Genomic DNA, 20,056 nt, shown 5'->3' with positions numbered 1-20,056 from the left:
CCTACCGTGCCTAATTCCGGCGCCCGCGCCGGTGGGTACTCTCCAAGTAGACACCCTTGTCGTTTATTTATACAAACATGGGTAGCTATTGACGGGCACATTTAATATACACGCACACCAAGCCATTCAAAGGGGATTCGACAAAAATTCGACCAAACTATGCAAGAAACCCCCCTCACGGTTAATAAAAAACACATCCACCGCCGGATGTGTAATACTTTTTATTTTACTCTCTGGAAAGGAGACGAACCTCACTTGAGAGTCACAGCGTGCTCCTGGCTGAGCCCAATGCTGTGTTACACCCACCAGTGCCCGCCGATTGCCTCACACCTCTGTGCTGTATTCCACCAGCTGGTGCGTATGCTATGACACTCTCTAGCCCATGTGCACTGTAACACCACCCAGTGAATATATCATGCCACACTTGCCTTCGCACGGGTTATATTGCCCCATCTAACGTGCCTTCCTCGATGTGTATGTTATAACGCAAAGCGCTATGCCATACACATTACAATCTGGGATCCATATCTTTGTCACAGTGCATATGCAACGTTACACTCCCCAGCACATATTTTATATTACAACTTTAGAGACTAGTTATGTAACACAACACTGCCCTGTGCATAATACACTCCAAGGCGCATATCGCATAGCACGCGCTAGTGCCTGTGCTATCTCGCGCTCTCCAATGAATCTGTCATTGTACACAATGTATTGCATATTATATTTCACGCCCCGGTTCATCTTATATCACACTTTTTGGTGCATAGTTTATACCATATACTACATCTAGTTTTCATTTTCAATCGTGCTCTCAGGACTATGTTTTATATAACACTGCGTCCACATACCCTTTTCACAGGCATTACATTTTGCGATGGGGGTGGAGGGTCAGGGGGTGTTTCTGCCAAGTGAGCCCGGAGTCACAGTCACAAACGTCCTCTTCTTCCTGAATAAAAGTGAGATTATGCTGCATACTTGTTCATATTTTAAGTAGTTCGCACAGACACACATTTTAAAAACAATAAAGTTCCTAATACCCACCTTCTCTGAACAGTTAGCTTGCTGCCCCATCCACCTCCTCCCTATCCTCTGTTGTCTGAATCCATGGACTAGCCTCCTCCCTCCTGCCACGCATGGTCTGATGTGCTGCCACTGCCCTCCATTTAGCATGATGTACCAGTCCACTCCTCCTGCCCTCCATTGCTCAATTCTATGGCCCATCATTGACCTCCTGCTTAGCCTCTGTGCTTAGCTTGCTGCCCCTATTCTCCTTCCCTCTGCCCTCCGATGTCTTTGTGCATGTCCCTGCTCCATCCTTTTTGCCCACTATGTTCCATGGACCTGCCACTCCTATCTACTCTGAGTGTTCTGTTGAGCTGCCACTCCCCTCCCACCTGCCTAGCATTGTCAGATGACTGTAACCTGTCCCTGCCACCTCCACCCTGCCTGTCCACATGCCATGCCCCTATCCCCTTCCTCCTGTCCTCCATGGTCCATTTTACTGCCACACCCTTCTGCCCTCCCTGATCTGTTGTGCTGCAACTGCTCCTCCTGTCTGCCCCACGCGGTCTGTTGTGAGGCCCCTTCCCCTGAACTCTCCTGTCTGTGCCCAGGTCCTGACCCTCCCTTCTATCCTCCATGGTCCTTTGTGCATGCCCCTGCACCCTCCTTCTTGCCCATCATAGCCATTGTGCTGCCACTAACCCTCCCGCTTGCCATGCATGGTCTTCTGTGCTGCCATGGCCCCTCCCACCTTCCCTGTGTGGTCAGCTAGCGGCCCCTGACCCCCTCCCACCTTCCCTCCATGGTCTGTGTGTATGCCACCATAGTCTCATTGTTGCTCTCCATGGTGTGTCTTGTTTCTAGTGCCCATCCTGCCTGACCTCCATGGTCATCTTGCTGCTCCTGCCCTGCCACCTTGCCCCCAGCCCTCTGTTTCCATGTGCAGACCCCCTATTCCCTCCCTCCTGGCTTGTCTGTTCCAATGTAATGCCCCTGATCCGTCCCTCCTGCCCTTTATGGTCTGTTATGCTGCAGCTTTCTCTCCTGTCTGTCCATTATGGTCAGCTAGCTACCATTGCCTCTTTCCCATCTGTTCTCTGTTGTCCACGTGCATGCTCCTGTCCCCTCCCTATTGCTTTCTATGGATTGTTGTGCCGTCCCGCATGCGCTGTGTGGTGTATTGTGCTGCTGCAAACCCTGATGTCTGCCCTGTAGGGTCAGTTTGGTGCACCTCTCCATGTCCCTCCTGTCCTCTGTTATCCGAGTCCATGTCCCTACCCCAATTCCTCCTGCCTACCATGATTCAATGTACCATACTTGCGAACATTTTGAACTTGGTAAGAGGGAGATTTTGAAAAAAAACTGGGGTATGGATTTTCCCCTTTGAGTTACATTGAAAAAGAGGAGATTGTAGACAGGAGACAGATCAAATAAAGCCCATTTGAGCTTAAAAACATTGGACGTTTCCTGGCTGAAACGGGTCTGTTGGCATGTATGGTTGTACTACCACTGCCTCTTCCTTCTGCCCACAATGGTCTATTATATTGCCACAGCCTCTCTTGCCAGTCCTGTATTGTTGGTTTGTTGCCCGTGCCCCCCTTTCCACTGCCCTCCATAGTCTGTTGTGCTGCCACTGCCCTTCCTGCCTGCCCAGTGTGGTCAAATTGTTGCCTCTGCACTCTCCTACCTGCCTTCAATTTTCAGAGTCCGTGCCCCTGGCCTCTGCCTCTCAACAGTATCCCAATGAACACCTTGATTTCTAACATTCTATATTTATTACAAAAGTGTGTAACGCCTGGCGTCATCTTGATGTAATCAAAACTGTAATACCTAGAGTATTTCCTTTAGAAATTACATATATGAGAGGGTCTTATTTGCATCAAAATTATGGTTAGTGCTCTGAAAAACTAAAATGAGGACATATTTTCTGAGTTTTCAAATAGCGACAAAGAACTTTTAAATTATTTGTAATCTTTATGTTTTTTTATCCAGTTGACCACTTGATTAAATGTTTCACCTTGGCGAGAGGATGTGGTGTTACTTCCAGAGCTGCAGACTTTGCAACTGGGGAACCAGGTTGGAGTTTCTGCTTCAGCTCAACATTCTGTGATTGTGGTCAAATCACTTAATCTCCCCATGTCTACAACCAAAATGAATTTGATCTTGTGTGATGTAACCAATGCTCATGTAAAGCATTCCAATACCTGACAAGTCTGCACTATATAAAACTGCAAATACACATAAAATAAGTGTTTTGCACACTTCTGTCAAGGACTACATGTGGGCTACATCTGGGTGATATTTGTGCTGCATTCAGGCTCTTTTGTGTCTGGTGGCCATCTTGGGAGATTTATTTGTTATGAAGTTTCCTAATTTCCTCATTTACTGCAGTCTCCTCAGTAGGAAATGCTTTCAGTTTTTTACTTTGATTCCATCAAGAAGGTATTCAGATATGTCACACATTTGCCATAAATTCTGAATGTTAGCACTCTAGTTGCTCATTAGATCGCTGTAGTAAAGCTACTGCTCACCACGGAAGTCTGCTGCTGGTATTAAAAGTGCATGTTTCAGTCTGCATATCAGAATTTTTTTATGAAATAGAAGAGGATTTGAGAAGTCACTCAAAATGTGCCCTAATTTTTCTTTCTTCAGCACTAATCATAATTTCTATGGCAAAATGAACCCCCTCATTGTGTTCCTTTTTAAATTAAATGTTTTAAGTGTTACCAGTTTATTCCAATCAAGATGGCTTCAGGTGTGCCATACTTTTGTCATAAGTAAGACTGTTAGCGCTCTAGTTGTTCGTTAGAACACTCTGGGACATTCTGTCATTGGGCTATACTTGGGCTACATCTGGGTGATATTTGGGCTACATTTGGGCTCGTTTGTCTCTGGTGGCCATCTTGGGAGATTTATTTGTTATGAAGTTTCCTAATTTCCTCATTTACTGCAGTCTCCTCAGTAGGAAATACTTTCAGTTTTTTACTTGGTTCCATCAAGAAAGCATTCAGATGTGTCACACATTTGCCATAAATTCTGAATGTTAGCACTCTAGTTGCTCATTAGATCACTGTAGTAAAGCTACTGCTCACCAAGGAAGTCTGCTGCTGGTATTCAAAGTGCATGTTTCAGTCTGCATGTCAGAATTTTTTTATGACATAGAAGAGGATTTGAGAAGTCAAAATGTGCCCTGATTTTTCTTTCTGCAGCACTTATCATAATTTCTATGGCAAAATGAATCCCCTCATTGTGTTCCTTTGTAAATTAAATGTTTTAAGTGTTACCACGTTATTCCATTCAAGATGGCTTCAGGTGTGCCATACTTTTGTCATAAGTAAGACTGTTAGCGCTCTAGTTGTTCGTTAGAACATTCTGGGACATTCTGTCATTGGGCTATACTTGGGCTACATCTGGGTGATATTTGGGCTACATTTGGGCTCTTTTGTCTCTGGTGGCCATTTTGGGAGACTTATTTGTTATGATGTTTCCTAATTTCCTCATTTACTACAGTCTCCTCAGTAGGAAATACTTTCAGTTTTTTACCTTGATTCCATCAAGAAGGCATTCAGATGTGTCACAAATTTGCCATAAATTCAGAATGTTAGCACTCTAGTTGCTTATTAGATCACTGTTGTAAAGCTACTGCTCACCAGGGAAGTCTGCTGCTGGTATTGAAAGTGCATGTTTCAGTCTGCATGTCAGAATTTTTTAATGAAATAGAAGAGGATTTGAGAAGTCACTCAAAATGTGCCATAATTTTTCTTTCTGCAGCACTAATCATACTTTCTATGGCAAAATGAGCCCCCTCATTTTGTTCCTTTTTAAATTAAATGTTTTAAGAAGTACCACTTTATTCTAACCAAGATAGCTTCAGGTGTGCCATACGTTTGTCATAAGTAGGACTGTTAGCACTCTAGTTGTTCTTGAGAACACTCTGGGAAGCTGCAGTAGAACACAAAGGAATCAACTGACAGTCTCTGCCCTTGTTGGATGTACATGTTTTACTGAGAATGTCAGACTTCATTCTCACATGACTGAGAAAGATAATGTGAATTTACAGAAAATATGCTCTCAGTTAGCTTATAGATCAACTTCCAAACCTCTGTGGGAAAAGCATGAGAAAATAGTTTTCTCTCAAACATGATTCATGATATCACATCAGAAGGCTTTTTCACATGGTAAAATCATCTTAGAACACACCACAATTCCTAAAATGAGTATGGTACCATCAACAAATGATTTATAATGTAACTAAAGTCTTAAAACCTTCTATTAACTGCAATGCTTTTTAATGAGGTGCTATCATGTATATTGGTCCCAAGATGGCTGCCAACACTTCTTGGATGAAGTGCTGACAGTCAATCAGATCTCACGATGAGATGTGTGGTTAGGCTCCGCCCAGATATATATGTGATTTTACTTTTGATTTTCTCAGGAACTACTGAACGGATTTACACCATGTAAGCAAAAGGCACATGCCTGACCTGAGGACTACCTCTTTGCCAAATTTCAAGTAATTCTGTTCAGCCGTTCGGGCTGTACCTTCGACTAAAGGTCCTATGGGAAAATGCATGGGGAAAACGCGTTTTGGGACCCCCCTTTTTTCTCAGCCCCCGCTTGACGAATCACCCCGAGACTTTCAGGGTAGGAGCTGAGCGGAGCGCCCCATTAGTTTTGAAAATTTCACGAAGATAAGTCAACCGGCGCCAAAGTTATTCAAAATAGAATTTTCAGATTTCCTATGGGAACTCGGTCCTAACTATAACTATCTACTGGCGACCGCCAGTAGATAATATATATATATATATTCAAATTTCAAAGCTTTATTCGACAGCATGTCATAAAAGCATGTTTACATCCTAACAATAAATATAAATACTATATTTAAAAACAATGTACAATTTTTAAAATTACATTAAACCATAATGCTGGCGAATAGTTCCGATGAATTAATACCATCAATTTAAAACAAACCTTTGTAATAAAAGTAGAACAATGACCTTAGTGTCAGATGCTCATTATCCATCTTCTAGCATTTTTAGGGTGCGTGAACGTATTACCCAGGCCCACCCCAAGAATTTTGCTACAGCAATAACCAAGTATGGAGTGCAATCAGATTCGAGTATCCTTAGGGCATCCTTGTATCTACGTATTCCCAAATTTAAACATACTGGTTTTATCCACCTATGACGTGGAATAACATACAATGGACAGACAAACAATAGATGGCCAGCATCTTCGATCAAATCTCGACAGTGAGGACAACAATTATCATGATTAGGTGACCAATTTTGGGTAAATGCTTTAACAGGGAGAGACCCAATTCTAAACTGAAAAAACAGTTTTCTATCAAAAGGCCTCTCTATGTAATCCCAAAATGCCTCACAAGATGGAATACATTTAATGTCGAGGTATCGTCCTGTTAGATTGGCATTCTGGCCAATGTTAAAAGCAGATGTTATAATCATGTCCCAGTACATTTTTTTGAGTGCAGACTTTGGAGGAAATTTTAACCCATTTGGATCATTCCATAGATGCCCCAGGTCTAGTTTTATTAATAAGTCTCTGATTTCTTTAAGCCATGCTATAGAATGAAAATGGTCAGCCCTAATAATGTCTTTTAGGGCGGTAGCATAGTGGGCAAGTTCCGGTGTGACCATGATGCGTCGCCAATAAAGGAGTGGGCGCAATCGTGCCAAATCCTCAACTCTTTTCCTACCAAGATCATATGCTAATGGAATCATTGGGGTACTTCGGGGAACTCCCGTTAAGCAACGTAAGAACTTATTTTCAGCTAGACTTAGTTGTTTCAGGTTGCCAAAGCCCCATAATTCCGATCCATATAATACAGCACTAATAGCCTTCATATTGTAAATCTCTAAGGCTGGAGTGATAGGTTTAGTCAAGGATAATTTATATTTCGAAACAATTGCTCCCGCTAACTGGTGAAATTTTAGGGCAGCCATATCAATATGGTTTGTCCACTTCATATTGTTCTGGAGGGATATCCCTAGGTATGTGAATGCCTCTACTTGTTCCAGCGGGGTGTCGTTGAATTTAATAACACCTCTAAAAAAATTTCTCTTATTTAAGCACATAAACTTTGTTTTGGAGGTGTTTATTTCAAGACCACGTTCTCGACAAAAATCACCGAATGCATTTAGCGCCTTCTGCAGGCCACTAGGTGTTCGTGAGACTATCAGTGTGTCGTCCGCGAACATGAGGACAGGCACGCGGGTCCCAGCCAATACAGGAGCGTCTGTGGGGGAACGGCTCAGATATTCTACAATGCCATTGATAAACAGGGAGAACAACGTGGGTGCCAAGACACATCCCTGCCGAACACCACGCTCTACAGGGAATGTGTCAGTAACCTCCCCCTGCGTTCCCCACCTAATTCGTGCATAATTGTTCTCATGCAAGCGGACGAGTAATGTTAGCAGTTCTGGAGCTATCCCTGCTTCGTCGAGAACCCTCCATAGTTTGGTGCGAGGCACTAAATCAAATGCGGATTTTAAGTCTATAAAAACCGCATAAAGGGTCCCATTAGTTAGCTTTACATTCCTCCAATAGAGTGCTAGAAAGTAAAATACCTGGTCAACCGAACTAGTACATGGTCTAAACCCAGCCTGAAAAGGGGACAAAATGTTGTTTTCTTCAATCCAGGTATGTAGTTTATTTTGTACTAATCGACCTATCAGTTTCTGGGCAGAATCTATGAGACTGATAGGTCTATAGTTACTGGGTAACGATTTGTCCCCTTTTTTAAAAACTGGGATTATTTCAGCCCCTTTCCATGAGGGGGGTACGGGCGCCCCCATAGCTATAGAATTTGCTAAATATTGAAAGTACTGACACCAGGATGATCTATCAGTTAAAAATACATCCACAGGTATTCCGTCCATCCCGGGGGCACGGCCCCTGGTTATACAATCTAATGCTAGATTTACATCTTTGATCGTGAACACCTGCGTATGAAAATAAATGGCCGGAGGGGGTGAGTGCTCACCTTCTCGCGAAACTGAAGCATATTGTGGTTTGAAAAAATCAACCCATTGGTTTATTGCCACATTATATTATATATATATATAATGTGTGTGTGTTATATATAACATTCTTAAACGTTTTAGAAACACTCACAGTCACTGGATGATATCATCAGTGATGTCATTCGAGATGTCATCAGTGATGTCACTGACCATGTCATGAGTGACGTAATATGTGACGTCATCAGTAGTGCATTCCGGGGGCGCGAGTTATAGTTAGCTCAGCTAACTATAACTGCTGAATTTCTCTGGTTTTGTACGAGTAGAATGTCAGCCTAACTATAAAGCTCCTGTAACCCTTGGTTTTTTCCTTGAATTTCTTAGGTTTTTTAAATGATAATTCCTAACTATAAAGTTTTTTCAGTGAATATATATATATATATATATATATATATATATATATATATATTTGTTTTGAGTAAAACGTTTAGATGTGTGTGGAACTACTGAATCGCTCGACTGTAGGGTGGACCACCACAAGAGATGCAGGATGTTTGACATGCCTCCACAGATGTTCCACTCCAATTGAATCATGCATTGCGAACTTGACGCCTTCGCTGACATCCACTTACCATTTACATAGCACAAACCAGAGACTTCAATGTTCTCTTGGCACTTATATAATAAACACAATCAATACCTATTTAAGAGGTGTTCTGTTCCCTACCCTTGAAAAGATTAAAGGCTGAGTTGGCCCTGCTAGGAGCTAAATCTGTGTTCCACAAGTTGAACATCGATCTTTGCACTGAGCACTCTACTCACTGAGGCAGTAGACAGAACTTTTGTTGCAAGGCTGAAAGAAATAAAGCTGATTTTATGTTTCTTTTTGTCTAATTATTACGGAAAACAATATTTTATTTATTTGGAAATGGTGTGCTGTAAACTCTTATGCATGACTAGTTGGCAGCAAACAAGTTTAGGATTCACCCTTTCAAAATCAGTTCCTTCACAGACCTGTACAATCAGGCCTACTGTGACCTGCTGCACTGTACTTTGTACTGGACACCCATATTATTCCTCAAAGTGTCTATATTGGTACGCCCCTTTCTGGCCTTATCATAACTTGTCAATAATCTAGAAGCTTTACTTGCAGCCTCCATAGTATTGTGCACTGCTTTTTTAACAAAAATGGAGGGGTATTATCAGTGAGAAGCTTTAACTAAATTGAATAAAACAGTGTCTAGGGGTTCTGTAAGGTCCATATGACATTATTGTAGTGGCAAGGTTATGTTATGAGGCTTTTAAAGAGTTTAGATCTGCTCTGGAAAATATATAAGTGCACTCTGGCAACCTATATGTGGGAGATGGAAGGGAGTGATGGCAGAAAGAAGATGGAGAAAGAAAGGGCAGAATCATGATGGGCAGAGCAATGAGTGGTGAAGTTGATGACGGTCACCCCATCATCAGAATGTGCATCTGCAGTTTTTTTTCAAACCCTGTGTCCACAAATTCATCAAAATGAGAATTGTGCCAGTTGAGATGTTATGGCTTACTTCATCGGTCAATAACAACCTATGTTAATATAGTCAAGTCAAGTCAAAAGAACTTTATTTCGGAGAAAGTCTCCATAAAAGGTACATAAGATAGAAATATAAAAACGTTTAAAAACATACATTGGATAATTAGAAAATAGTTAAAAATGGTTGCAACATTAAAAACACCAGGATTACTATATGTCCGCTAATTACAAAAAATCATGTGCAATTTAGCTCAGTGCAAGTTTAATCAGGTAAGCATTTTCAGGTACCGTTTTCTCGTATGCCAGAAAGCCCCCAGAAATTTGGCCACAGCAAACACAATGTGAGCAGCCATTTCACTCTTAAGGATTCTGAAGGCTTCATGACACCTAGTAAAACCCAAATTCCTACAAATGGGAATGATCCATTTTCTGCGCGCCTCACTATAGCCCGGACAAAAAAAATATAATGTGCAGCTCGGATTCGTCGCTTACTCTGCATGCCGGGCAAGTGCTGGGTGTAGACGCAGACCAATGACTAGTGAGTGCACGTATCGGCAGGGACCCGTGCCTCCATTGTAGATAGAGCTTCCTAATTAATACAGGGTAAATATTGTCTAGGGTTAGTTCCAAACTGTAGGCATTTTTAATACAGAGAAATTGATCCGTTAGAGTCCCTAGGGTTGTGGAAGGTCGGGATGTGGGAGCCTTGGAGTTGTAATGCAATTTAGTTAGGGCCTTTTTTGAGAGTCTGGGGCAAGCATCCAGGGGGTCGTTCCAGAGAGCATCAAGGCCTAAGCCCACCAGACTATTCCTTACAAATTTGAACCAGGCAATGTTCCCCGAATTAGGAAGACTAAGGACTTCCTGCAAGCCCTGTCTGTAGTGAATCAATTCGGGCACCGCCCACAATCTACGCCAGTAGATCAGAGGGCGGAGCGCCAATTCTTCTTCCAGGGGTCTAATGCCTAGGTCGAGTCTTAATGGCACTAGGGGTGTGCTGGGTGGGAGGGCTACTAGGCACCTAAGAAACCTATTCTCCTCTTTTGTCAGACTTGGCAAGACTTTATGTCCCCATAGTTCGCTGCCATAAATAACGGCTCCTCTGGCTTGCACCCTGTAAATGTGGAGCGGAGGGCCTATGGGTTTGAGGGTCGACCTATTCTTCCCCGCCAACCTTAGTATCCCACCCACGTGTTGCGCTAGTTTCAGCCTTGCTTTCTCCTGGTGCGAACCCCACCCCATTTTCTCATTAAGGGTTACACCAAGATATTCAAAGGTGTTGACTCGTTCTAGCATGTTATTCCCTATGCGTGGGATACGGTGAAACCTAGGTGGCGGATTGAAGGCCATAAATTTGGTCTTTAGAGTGTTAATCTCCAAACCGTGCTCTCTACAGAAGTCCCCAAAGCCATCTAACACACGCTGAATTCCCATCGGCGACTTGGAGAGAAGGAGGGTATCGTCCGCAAACATAATTGCCGGAACCCTCCTTCCCGCCAGCTTTGGGACGTCGGAATTGGGGACCTCGTTAAGGTGATCAATAACCCCGTTGACAAAGAGGCAGAACAGGGTCGGTGCGAGTACACACCCCTGTCTTACCCCTCTGTCAACGGGAAACTTATTTGATAAGGAGCCATGCCTACCACACCTCACTTGAGCATAGGTGTTGGTATGGAGGCGGATGATCATTGACAGAAGATCACCTGGCACCCCGGCTCTAGCCAGCACTTCCCACAGCTTACCACGTGGAACCAGGTCGAAGGCCGCCCTTAGGTCCACAAATACAGTATAGCATTTAAAGTGATTGATGCAGAAATGTATGTTAGTCCCGCAAGTCTCAGAGCGTACTACTGGAAAGATAGCTCAGGGGGTTAATGCACATACTTAAGAGCTGTGTGTAAACTGCTGACCACAGGTGAGAGTTGCTGGTGGAGATGAACACTTCTCTTGTAGCAGATAGATAAGACACTCTCCTTGGCAATGGCGCCGTCTTGCAGCCCGGCAGCCTCATAGTGCCATTCTGGATTTGTCAAGCGTACCTTTGAAGAGAACTCGACATTCCTAAATGTGTACAGTGTGTGTTGACGAGAAACCTCTCAAGGAGGGAAGGAGGGCAGGACTGCTGTTTGCTTTCGACAGTCTGGGGCACCCAAGCGTCCTCGAGGAGGAACAAGTGTCTTGGCAATTTACTCTGTATGGCGCAAAGGTACAGGGCAGAAAACACGCCCTACAGATACTGTCTCCAGTCCTGAACTTTTTACCGACAAATCATTGATCTTAGTTTTATCGATCTAACTATTTCAATAAAAGCAAAACGATACTACAATACCCAGAACTAGCACAACCACACAGGTTCTACAAACGAACGATATACATATCTCCAAAATGTAACCTCTTTATACCCAACCTGACCAAATTTCTAAACACTAAGAGGGTCATTAGGATATCGGGCAGAATCCATTCCCCCCGACACCTATTTGGTCATGGGACCGACTAACACCCAGTCGGTGGTCCCGACCGCCTCATTAGGATGCGACTGAACACTGTTGCATTCCTATATCTCACTAAACCGTAAACCGGACACAATGCATGCTCCCATAGTAAAATGGGAGGTGTGGTTAATCCCTGCACCCCGTGGCAGGCACCTCAAGGTGCCTGCCACAAGGTGCAAGGATTAACAGGGAGAACAATAGGTGCTCCTTCGGCCTCCAACTCGAAGCCGTTCACCCAAGGGGGCCCTGCTGGGGGCCCCCAAAGATGCTTTCCGACATGGTTTCCATGTCGGACACACCGGTACGGAACCCATGTGGAAACCATCATCGTAATCTCAAGCGCGGAAGGGCCCGCCCTTGAGATTACTACCTGGCTTCCGACTGACGGATGGGCTGTCTGAGCCCATCAGAAACCGGTCTGTTTCCTTTCCGACCGCCTCCATTGTAATGAGGCTGTCTGAAAGGAAACCAAGCGGCCCATTACGATGCCGCTATAAAGGCTCCGAGCTGCATCGTAATCCATCCCTAATTTCTCAAACTACTGAATGATTTACAACAAATCAGGCCAAACCACAATAGGCGGACTTGCTGGACTTAAATGGACTCCAATGAACTCCACTTTACACCACTCCACGCCACTGCACTCTATTCCACTCAGCATCACTGCACTCTATGCCACTTCACTCTACACTGTGCCAATGCACTCTACACCACTGCACTCTTCACCACTGCACTCTACACCACCCCAGTCTAAGCCACTCCAAACTACTCTGCACAACTCAACTCTATGCCACTCTGCAACACACCATTGTACGACACTCTACTCTGCAGCAGTGCACTGTCCACCACTGATATCTACGACACTCCTCTCTACACTAGTGCACTGTCTTCCAATGCACTCTCCGCCACTGTACTCTGCATCACTCCACTCTGTGCCACTGCACTCTGCGCCATTCCACTCTACATCACTGCACTCTACATCACTGCATGCTATGCCACTTTACTCTGCACCACTACACTCTGCACCACTGCACTCTAATCTACACCATTGCATTCTACAATGTTGCAATGTACGCCGCTGAATTCTATGCCGCTGCACTCTACATCACTATGCTCTGGAAGACACCACGCCAATGCACTCTACACCAGTCCACTCTACTCTACACCACTCCATGCCACTGCACTCTACTCTGCACTAATGTACTCAAAGCCACTGCACTCTGTGCCACTTTACTCAACACCACTCTACGCTGCTGCACTCTACACCACTGCATTGTACGACATTCTATTTTGCAACACTGCACTCTATCCTACACCAGTTACCTTTACTCTGTCACACTCAACTCTACACCTCTGCATTCTACGCCAGTCCACTGTATGCCACTCTAATCCACTCTGCACCACTCGACTCTGGGCCACTGACTGCACTCTACACCACTTTACTCTATGCCATTACACTTTTCGCCACTCTACCCTGCACTGCTCCACTCTACACCACTTCACTCTACTCTGAAAAAACCTACTCTGCGCCACTACACTCTACGCCACTGCACTCTACACAACTGCACTCTACACAATACACTCTACACCACTCTATGTTGCAAACACTGCATTCTCCGCCACTAAACTCTACGCGATTCTACTCTGCACTACTGCACTTCATACCAATGCACTCTACGCCACTCTACTCTGCATCACTCCGCTCTACACCACTGCACTCTACGTCATTCCACTCTATGCGACTGTACTCTCTGACACTCTACTCTATGCAACTTACATCTACTCTATGCCACTGCACTTTACGCCACTGCACACTGTGCCACTCTACTCTGCACCACTATACTCTGTACCACTGGAATCTACTGTGCACCACTTGAATCTATACCACTGTGTTCTACAATGTGGCATTGTAAGCCGCTGAACTCTATGCAGCTGCACTCTATGCCACTGCACTCTACATCGCTAAACTCTGTAACACTCTACACCAGTCCACTCTACTCTACACCACTCCACCCTACTGCACTCTATGCCACTGCACTCCACTCTGTGCACCACTGTACTCAACGCCACTTTACACTACACCTCTCTACTCTATGCCACTCTACACCAGGCATTGTATAACACTTTGTTCTGAAACACTGCACTCTGAGCCATTCTACTCTGCACTGCTGCATTTTATGCCAATGAACTCTACTCTGCATCACTCCACTCTATACCACTGCACTCTGCAGCACTCCATTCTATGCCACTGCACTCTGCAGCACTATATTCTACTTTTTACCACTCTACGCCACTGTACTCTCTGCCACTCTATTCTGCATGGACGAGACCTATTGGCTAGGCCAATGCGTGCTTAACCCTGTTTTCCTGTGTTTTAGGCACGATTTTGTAATGAAAACTATAATAAGTTCCAAAGTCCCAAAAAAATAGGACTAGGGACTAACTAGGTCGGATACGGTCCTACACTACCCTACGGCCAGCTCTCTTTTTTTTTTTACTAGACCTTCAGACCTTGGGGTTCATGTTTTTTAAGCCCATTTTTTTCCCCCGCAAACTGTTGCCATTTATTCATTATGAGACCTGGGAATAAAAGGCTCTTGAAGATTACAAGTGGTGCCAAATTCAATGGCGTTCATGTTATCGACCTTTTAAGGATTATGGACTGAGTGCAGAGGCAGATTAGACACAGATCTCCACAGCAGGTGCACAAACCTAGTTAGCTTGCCTGTGAACGCCTCTTTACAGCTGCAGAGACCCTGCTGCAGGAAACATGCTCTCCTGATATATTCAGCAGTGACACTCGCACTGCGGCTGCCCTCAGATGGGACACGCGGCCGCAGTGACACTCCACCGGTTGCTCCTAGGGTTTACTTGTGATTGGCTGCTCTCTCATCAGACCTGCAGAAGTCACCCCAAACTGCTCAATCATTCTGTCGGTGACAGTCCCATTGAAACACAGGCTGCTCCTAGACTCTGTTAGTAATCACGGTTCCAAAACCGCTCTCAGATTACACCGGTAGCAGGAGTCACAACTGTCTCGGACAGTACCAACAGGCAACAGCAGTCACTCTGCCGAAGGTGCTGTCTGTCTCACAGGACCTGTGGTCGAAGACCGCAGCGGCGCTCCCCTCGGGCACCTGTGGCAAGCAGAGTCACGGTTCTAAAGCTGCCCTCAGGTTGGACCTATGTCCCTCATTTGTTATTTTCTTCCTCCAGCCACGAGGCATTAAATGAGTGACGCTTTCGAAGGCCATTTACCTTCCGCCTCTGTGTTTGCTTGGGGCGGGGCCCTGGGGCTCTTGGCCAATCAGGGGCAGCCGCCCGATCCCTGGGTGGGCGTGGACTTTTGCATTGTCTCAGGTGTGAGGCGGAGTTCAGAGAAGCCCGGGTTACCTGGCAGCAGCCGAGGGGTCTGTTTACGGCACTCACTCCAGCAGGAAAGGGAAAGAAACTAAAGGAAAGGGGAAGGAAATGAAAACAACCGAACTTGACTGGGGCCGGACCCCCACCTTCCCCAGGGGGGCAGCTACATGAGCGCCGCGTTATGCGCAGGTATGTAAGGATGCCTCCGTTTATACTGCCACTTTTTCGCGACCATGAGGTAGGGTGGTGGTATGGGACGGAATGGGGGCGAGCAGGGACCCTGTAAAGGGAACACGGCCAAAATGAGGGTGTGGCTGTGCACGAGGATAGCAAGCCGATGCACGCACAGGGTATGTGCCACCACGAACGTCTTTTAGCGGTCGCCAGGGGTCTCAGCTGCGACCTCTGGCTTGCTCCTTACAACCACTGCCACTGCATTAGATACCCCTGACTTCAGAGAGGGTAAAATCTGTGTTTGGCACACAGGGGCAGCTCGTCCTTATGGACATTGGTAGGGACTCCAATCTCCCTGTTTTTCGTCATTTTTTCATTACTCTAATAGTGAAAAATACTATATTGTTTCACTATTAGTTTATTAAAAACTAGAGTACACTTAGTTGCAATTTGACCCTCCTTGGCAGCAGAGGTAAGTAAAAATGCCTGTAAATGTATGTTGTGTGCGTGCAAGAGTGTGTTTGTGTGTGATTCTGTGTGTATGTGCAAGCAGGTGTGAGAGAGAACTTAAAGGTCAAATGGCGTGTGATGTCACTTCCGCTACTCCCTGGCCTTTCGGTGATTTGACGTTCATGTATGCCACTGTGGAGGAATGGACTCTGGCTCGTCACAAGCAAGAGGGAATGGGTTCTGCAAACTGAGCGCACGGCCCTGCACGGGGTTAGGGTGGGAGGGTGTCTCTGCACACAATGGTCATGGCACTGGATAAGGTGGACCCGGCTCTGCAAGGGGAGCTGGCTCTGCACAAGGAGGTTAGAGTGTGACCTGCAGACAGAGGGCATGGCTCTGCACATGTTGGACATGGCTCTGCACACGGTGGGCATGGCTCTGCACATGGACATGGCTCTGCATGGGGATCTGGCTCAGCACAAGGAGGTTATAGTGTGACCTGCAGACAGAGGGCACGGCTCTGCACACGTTGGACATGGCTTTGCACACGTTGGGCATGGCTCTACACATGGTAGACATGGCTCTGCACACATTGAACATGGCCCTGTATGGGGAACTGTCTATGCACAAGGAGGTTAAAGTGGGACCTGCAGACAGAGGGCATGGCATGGCCCTGCACACAATGCACATGGCTCTGCACATAGTAGACATGGCTCTGCACACGGTGGACATGGCTCTGCACACGGTGGACATGGCTCTGCACATGGTGGACATGGCACTGCCCACGCTGGACATGGCTCTTCATACGTTAGACTTGGCCCTGCACACGCTAGACGTGGCCCTGCACCCGGTGGACATGGCTGTGCACACGGTGGACATGGCTGTGCACACGGTGGGCATGGCTCTGCACACGGTGGACATGGCTCTGCATGGGGAACTGGCTCTGCACAAGGAGGTTATAGTGTGACCTGCAGACAGAGGGCATGGCATGGCCCTGCACACAGTGCACATGGCTCTGCACACAATATACATAGCTCTGCATACGGTGGACATGGCTCTGCACACAGTAGATATGGCTATGCACACGGTGGACATGGCTCTGCACACGGTGGACATGGCTCTACACACGGTGGGCATGGCACTGCACACGCTGGACATGGCTCTGCACACGTTAGACATGGCCCTGCACACGTTAGACGTGGCCCTGCACCAGGTGGACATGGCTGTGCACACGGTGGACATGGCTCTGCACACATTAGATGTGGCCCTGCACACGTTAGACGTGGCCCTTCACCCGGTGGACACGGCTGTGCACACGGTGGGCACGGCTGTGCACACAGTGGACGCAGCTTTGCACACGGTGGGCATGGCTCTCCACACGGTGGACATGGCTCTGCATGGGGAACTGGCTCTGCACAAGGAGGTTATAGTGTGACCTGCAGACAGAGGGCGTGGCATTGCCCTGCAAACAGTGCACATGGCTCTGCACACAGTAGACATGGCTCTGCACACAGTAGACATGGCTCTACACACAGTAGACATGGCTCTGCACATGGTGGACATGGCTCTGCACACGGTGGAGATGGCTCTGCACACGGTGGACATGGCTCTGCACACGGTGGACATGGCTCTGCACACGGTGGACATAGCTCTGCATGGGGAACTGGCTCTGCACAAGGAGGTCATAGTGTGACCTGCAGACAGAGGGCATGGCATGGCCCTGCACACAGTGCACATGGCTCTGCACACAGTGCACATGGCTCTGCACACGGTGGACATGGCACTGCACATGCTGGACATGGCTCTGCACATGTTAGACGTGGCCCCGCACATGTTAGTCGTGGCCCTGCACCTGGTGGACATGGCTGTGCACATGGTGGACATGGCTGTGCACACGGTGAACATTGCTCTGCACATGGTGGACATTGCTCTGCATAGGGCATGGCTCTGCACTCGCTGGACATGGCTCTGCACTCGCTGGACATGGCTCTGCACTCGCTGGACATGGCTCTGCACACAGTGGACATAGCTTTGCATGGGGGCATGGCTCTGCACATGCTGGACGTGGCTCTGCACATGCTGGACATGGCTGTGCACATGCTGGACGTGGCTCTGCACACGCTGGACGTGGCTCTGCACATGGTGGGCATGGCTCTGCATGGGGGCATGGCTCTGCACACGGTGGACGCGGCTCTGCACACGGTGGACATGGCTGTGCATGGGGGCATGGCTCTTTACCATGTGGCCCTGTAAAGGAAGGTCTGGAGAAGGTGCAGCTCTGTACAAGAAGGGGGTGGTCCTGCACAAGGAAAGGCTTGGCTCTGCATAAGAAGGATACGGGTGTGTTAAGAGGAGGACACGTGTCAGAAGGTGAACATGGCTCTGTAGAAGAACTTACCACAAGCGTGCATAGCTCTGTACAAGGAGGGTACAGCTCTGCTTAGGGGGGCTTGGTTTGTGAAAAGCAGACTCTAGGATAGGAATGACTGCCTCTTTACAAGGGTGAGGACATGGCACTGCAAAAAAAGTGAGATTACATTACATTCTAGTCCACTGGAATTATGCGGCTAGAAAAGCCAAATTACGCTGCATTATGTAGCAGATTCTGTGATAATATTACTTTTATTATTTTGTCATTTTTTAAATTGTTAAAACTTTCTGGGCATTAGTTGCACCTCAATAGTGCCATTTTAACACCCAAATATAGCAATAAGCTACAGAAAGATGACCAGTCACCCTTTGCATAGGACCATCCACTGCACTGCGCATCAACACGTGCCGCTGTGACAGAAGACTTCTCATAGAAGAGGATCAGCAAATGTTATCGTATGGGAGTTCAGCACCATAGATAGCTCTGGAGCCATCCAGATTGCTGAAAGTCTTTAAATTTGAAATAATTGGTGGTGATCTGCTGTCACTGATGTGAGAAGGCAGGTTTACGAGGTAAAAGATTCCCCTGGGGGACACATTTCTGAGTTTTTCCACTAAGTCTAGTTATTTTGTTAAATTAATATGGCTAAATTAAGTCATATCAATGTTGTAAATAAGTCCAGTTACCCATTTCCTACGGGAGGCAGTGAAGATTTTACAGTTTTCCCTTAGTAGTAGAGTCTCCTGGTTCATCATTGCTGGTGTGAGGCTTCACCGTAGGCCTCTGGGATGATGTCTCAGGACCCATCAGGCGAGGTGGAGACATTCAAGGCTGCTTGGGCCACTCCTGGTATTGCTTTGAACTACCGGTCACTGTCAGAACATCTCCATTGGTTCTGTTCACTCAAAATCATGACCACGGATTCAGGGGTACTCTACAACCCCCAAACAAAATGTTGTGCTATTCCATGGCATATGACCAAACACACTTAAAAATGGGCATTACAGTCTGAGGTTCCGCACCCACATGTGCAGGGGACGACAGGCGGCAGGGTCCGAGAGGACTCGTAGTGTATCTCGCAGAACCTCACCTGGCACTCACGCTCAAGACTGTTGGAAGGGCCTGGTGTTGAAGCATGCATGTGCTTACATGTGCACATGGTATCTGTATGAGCGCACCCCTCCCCCCAGCATCCGTTAATTATTCTCTGAATTACTGCAACCCTGCGGCTTAAGAGAAAGCCGCTGACCATAGCAAAGCCTTAGGCATCAAGGGCAATGTAGACTGATCTTCATTGGCTCTTGACCAGCAGTCAGAAAACTGTGCAGTATTTACACCCCTCGGAGAGGAGTGCAGGTGCAAATTCCATTAGCACCAACTCATAATATAATTTTAGTGGCAGAATTAGATATGTGCAGCTTGTGATAGGCACCCCTCCAATAGATGTGCAGGAAAGACTATCTTGAGTGCCAATGGCACTTCCTTATCAACACCGTGCAGTTAGCAACTTTGCAAGAGAGCATCATTTCCCATGATCCCACGCTTCAGAGCTGTGGACAACTCACAGCATTTTATGCAGCAGAGAGTGAGTAAGGAATTAATGACTGGCAGTGTCAGAATAAACCTGTTTCACTTGCTTTGATAACAAGTGGCTTGTGATGGGATCTGTGCCTTCGGCCAGTAGGGCCTCTAGAGA

General features: G+C 46.4%; 1 protein-coding gene across 7 annotated transcripts in view; it reads left to right on the top strand.

Annotated features, from left to right (window-relative positions):
* Positions 1 to 20,056, top strand: part of ARHGEF2 (Rho/Rac guanine nucleotide exchange factor 2) — a 724,728-nt gene that overhangs the window by 190,394 nt on the left and 514,278 nt on the right. Inside the window, exon 1 of one of the 7 annotated variants that reach the window (XM_085638385.1) lies at positions 15,336 to 15,554. The exons of 4 other annotated variants lie outside the window; for them this stretch is intronic. The gene's annotated coding sequence lies outside the window, so the exon portion shown is untranslated. Of the gene's footprint in view, positions 1 to 15,335; positions 15,555 to 20,056 lie in introns of those variants that run through there. 2 more of the 7 variants (XM_085638387.1, XM_085638382.1) reach the window with 2 other exon arrangements.

The sequence above is a fragment of the Triturus cristatus genome, chromosome 12 (assembly GCF_964204655.1).
Source record: "Triturus cristatus chromosome 12, aTriCri1.1, whole genome shotgun sequence".
Classification (NCBI taxonomy): Eukaryota; Metazoa; Chordata; class Amphibia; order Caudata; family Salamandridae; genus Triturus; species Triturus cristatus.
This window is presented reverse-complemented; position numbering and strand designations above follow the sequence as displayed.